The sequence below is a fragment of the Sorex fumeus genome, unplaced genomic scaffold (genome assembly GCF_029834395.1).
Source record: "Sorex fumeus unplaced genomic scaffold, SorFum_2.1 ptg000008l, whole genome shotgun sequence".
In the NCBI taxonomy this organism is placed as follows: domain Eukaryota; kingdom Metazoa; phylum Chordata; class Mammalia; order Eulipotyphla; family Soricidae; genus Sorex; species Sorex fumeus.
In genome coordinates this window covers 17,974,038-17,978,997 of record NW_026606065.1, presented here as the reverse complement: position 1 = coordinate 17,978,997, position 4,960 = coordinate 17,974,038, and the positions used below count along the sequence as shown (strand labels likewise).

General features: G+C 37.7%; 1 pseudogene; it reads left to right on the top strand.

The window, feature by feature from the left end:
- Positions 1-831: 831 nt before the first annotated feature.
- On the top strand, positions 832-912 carry LOC130019573 (uncharacterized; annotated as a pseudogene).
- Positions 913-4,960: the final 4,048 nt, after the last annotated feature.

Sequence of the window (4,960 nt, the reverse complement as noted above, 5' to 3'; positions counted from 1 at the left end):
AACAGATTTGCCAACCTGGCCTCCATGTTTGCATAAAAGTTCTCAACTCTAATTTTATCATAGTTTATGAGTTTTCTTGCAATTTTGTTACCATTTAATGAAGACTACATTGTAGTCTTCCTAGGAGATGGTTTTACCTATATTAATATCTTTAAATGCTATATTTATTTTTTTCATTTTTTCCTATGTTTTAAAAAATAGAAAGTTCTGCCTGTATAATTTTTGTAAAAATCTTTTTGGTAGGCTATATGTTATTAATTTTTTTCTAAATCAAAGCTTTATGTCAGATATAACTTTGTTCCATTCACAACTTATCACCAGTTAATTAATGTTTTATTATTTGAACTACCATGGTCAAGAAACACTGGTTAGAGGTTTCATAATAGGTGATTTTCATTATTTATGTAAGTACTCAAATTTTCTTCTTTATACCACAGATCTAATTTTATTTTTGTACTCACATCAAAGACATAACATGATGAGTTATGAAAAAAGGGATCTATTGTTTCTGATCTAACTAAAAATATATGTCTTTTGAAAAATGCCTCGCTTTATGCATTTTTAAGTAACTAAACCATTTAGCTAATATTAAAGTTTATTGAAATATGAGCATGTATTTGAATATATTCATTAAAAGGTAAAGGCCCTCCCGTTGATCGTCGATTTGCTCGAGCGGGCCCAGTAACGTCTCCATTGGAGACTTTGTTGTTACTGTGTCTGGCATATCGAATACTCTTGGTAGCTTGCCGGGCTCTCCGAGAGGGGCGGAGGAATCGAACTCGGGTCGGCCATGTTGGCCGCTTGTAAGGCGAACGCCCTACCCGCTGTGCTATCGCTTCTCGGCCTTTTGGCTAAGATCAAGTGTAGTGTAATATATTCATTATATAGAAATATATATTGTGTGTATATATTTGTGCAGTTTTCCCAGTTGATTCATAAAGTAGTAGAGCAGTTGGGTTTGTAAGCAGGTTTTTTTGTCCAGCTCTTCAGTGCTGTGAAGATTGACAAGTTCAGTTTTACAGTGGAATCTGATGCTCATTCAAGAGGCTATCCAGCTAGAATCTAGAGATAATAGCTGCCTCAGCTGTAGCAAAAACCACTAGAAAAATAAATAAACCTCTTAATTCTAAATCTGGGGTAATTTTCATACATTTGTTTAAGAAAAACTCCTGAGCTATTAATCTGATCCATTTTCTTATTTATGATTATAAACCAGAATGAAAAAGGTAAAATATACACACATAAATATATATGAACATACAAATTATGTCACGTGAAGTTTTCATTATTCAAAAAACAAAGAGTAATATTTCTTCTAAAGGTGTTTTGTCTTACAGATTTTCCTGGAAGTGCTGGAGATTAGAGTGATTAATTTATGGCAAAAGAAACGTTGATGATTTAGAAAATATTCTGGAACAGCAGCATTTCAACTTCACAATCTTTGAATTTTACCCTGACTGGAAATCGTGCAGTCAATCTTGATAAAGTTCCCAGCATACAACTCCTTGTCGAGATGCATTAAAATGTTAGATTTTTATCAGAAATGATGTGTTTAAACTCAGTTCTTGCTGTGACAGCTGCTACATTTGCAAATCATCCCCTCTCTCTGCTACTAAAATTCAATGAACATCAAATTAAAATTCACCAACACTAAAGTTTTAAATATGTATGGGAGTAAAGATGATAGTTAAATTATTAAGCATTAATGTAAGAGACAGTTGAAGGTAGACCGCATGAGCGTTAAATGTCTATATTACTCATTTTACATTTCATCAGGCACCACATGGCATGAAAATACACTGTCTTACCTAATATCCTACTCTCATCACTAATCTACACCAATTCTGACTTCTATTGTTTTTTTTCCCAAAAAACTCACAATCCCTAGGGAAATGATAATATTTTAAAGATAAGATGAATGGGGGTTTCTTATATCTGTTTAAAATGTTGACATTAAACACAATGTCACTGGGTCAAATATTAACTCTGCGTGAACAACTGTCCTCACTCTCCAGCCTTGATCAAATTTTAAACTTTATATTTTAAATAATGAATGTTTCATTGTTGAGGTGTAGCCAGGGAAGAGTTTTTAGCTATCCAAGAATACAAGGAATAACTCATGGATCTGTGCAAAGGGATCACCCCTGCCCTGCTCAGGGGAACATACGTAGTACTTGGGACTCAATAGTAAAGTCCCTTCTCCTCTGTTTTATTGCTCTAGCCCCAGTGGATGCTATTTTGAAATAGACAAATATAAAGTTTAGATTGAAATAATCGGCAAGGTTTCTGCATATTTTTCCACAGAAGCCCATAGTATGAAATACCTGACAAATTCTGTGGAGTAGTATGCTTTAATCTGGGTAATTTACCTTTCAGATTGTCTGAGGAAAGAATTATAGACAATTATGTTTCAGTTTTTATATTAGATTTCTATGACCTCTTCAATCAAGTTAATGTTCTGTTTTGCATATTAGAAACAATTACTGATTTTTTTCTTATAGATTTAAATTTTTTTAAAATTTTTTTGCCAGGATTTTCCATAATGGATTTATCCAATAAGATTAGATTAAGGGCAAAAAACTAGGTGAGGATTATGGGGCAACAGTAAAGGGAAAAGTCTGCATTGATGATGGGAAATAGTATTTCGATCACAAGCAATTTTCTCATCAGAGTAAAATATCCAATTTACCTCAAGATTTCTACTGAAAATGTATTTCTGATGCCTTTTGATAGCTGGTAACATTTCTTACCCCAAGCAATAAAGTGTTATTTAATCAACAGTGCAGACAAAATTATCATTCAATTCAACAAATGAGGTTATAGAACTACTAAACACACTTATTTGATAAAATGCATAAGAACTTTCCTTACACAGATGATTGACTTCAGATGTTTTATAAACGATATCACTTATCACTTATCACTTAATCACTTAATCCCCGTTATTCATCGATTTATTCAAGCGGGTGCCAGTAACGTCTCCATTCATCCTGGTTGCGTGCTAGCGTAGTCCAATGGTATCTGTTCATTCTAGGAACATGTAGAGCCTCAAACCGATCATTTAGGGTCTTGACAAAGAAGTCTGACCATCTTATAGGTGCGCGTCCACGTGATCTTTTGATGTCCTGTGGAATCCAATCAGTAATGGCTCTAGTCCAGCGGTTGTCTGTAAACCTCATTACGTGTCCAGCCCATCTGATTTTTGATGTCTTGGCAAATGAGACAGCGTCCCTGATTCTTGAGCATTGACGAAGATCAGAACTCCGGATTCTATCTCTCATTTGAGTGAATCGTGATATTCCAAGCATAGTTCTTTCGATTACTCTTTGAGAGACCCGAATAGCGTTCTCATCCTGTTTTCGTAGAGTTCAGGTCTCTGAGGCATATGTTAATGCAGGAAGAATAGTGGAATCAAAGAGATCTGCTCGTAGCTGGAGGTTCTTTGTCCTTTTAGTTATTTCTTCAATGCTCTTGAAGGCATTCCAAGCCGCTCTCTTCCTCCTGCGCAACTCAGGTGCCAGGTCATTCATCATGTTGATTTCTCGACCTAGGTATATATAACTGTTGCATTCGGAGATGGTGGTTCCGTTGAGAGCGAATGGAGCGTCAGGAACAAGGCTGTTTCTCATAAACATTGTCTTCATAAGATTCAGCTGTAGTACGACTTTCCACATTCATGGTCAAAGTCGTTCAGTATTTGTGCCGCTTGGCTGATGTTTGGTGTTATTAGAACAATGTCATCAGCAAAGCGGAGGTGGTGTAGTTGCCGACCATCTATCTTCACTCCCATGTTTTCCCATTCCAGTCGTCGCATGATGTTTTTGAGGGTGGCACTGAAGAGTTTTGGTGAAATGGTATCACCCTGCCGAACCCCTCTCTTGATATGGATGATTACTTCTTTGTAGAATGGTGAGATCTTGGTAGTGAATCCGCAATAGAGCTCACAAAGGATCCTGATGTATTGAGTTTGTACTCCCTGATTGACTAGGGCTTCCATGACCGCTTCATCTCAACAGAATCAAAGGCCTTCTTTAAATCAATGAACGTTAGACAGAGCGGCGTCTTGAACTCCCGAGATACCTCAATGAGCTTGGTTATTGTGTGGATATGGTCGATGGTATTGAATCCTTTTCGGAATCCAGCTTGTTCACATGGTTGTCCTTCATCTAGTGTTCTGCTAATCCTACTCAGGATGACTCGAGTGAATAGTTTGTAGATGACAGACAATAGGTAGATTGGGCGATAGTTGCCAATGTCGTGGATGTCTCCTTTCATGTATAGTAGTACAGTCCTGCTGGTTTTCCATTGGGATGGAACCTTGCATTCAGACAGGTAGCGTGTGAGGAGTCGAGACAATGTATTGATGAGTACTGATGGTAAGTTCTTCAGGTGTTCAGGTCTGATCTTGTCTGGGCCAGGTGCTCTTTGTTTCTTTACCGATGAGATGGCATGTTGGATTTCGGAAGGGAGAACATTGGGAACGACATATCCATCATGTGGTATGTGGTATGTGAGCAAGTGGATGTGGCTATTAAAGAGATCTGAGTAGAAGTCATGAATAATCTTCTCCATTGCCCTTCTGGAAGATGTGATAGATCCATCATGATGTCGGAGGGCAGTCATCTTGGTTTTGTAGTTGGTGAAGGACAGGCGGGCATTACGAATGTTTTTCCCAGCTTCTGCTGCATCTACCAGTACTGCTGCTCTCCTGTTTTTGAGGTCATCCTTGATGGCTTCTCTGCACTGTTTTGCCAGTTCGAATGTTCGCTTGTGGTTGCCTTAGGCATGTGCCATGCCACGTTGGCGATTAAGTTCAAGAGTGTTCGAAGAAAGATGGTTTTTTGTGGTTATCTCTCTCTTGGCATTCCTTGCACAATCATGGAGGTGCTGAATCATTCGATCCTATTCCTCATCAATGTTGTCAATGACGGCATCTTCTCATGTTGCCGCAAAAGAGCCA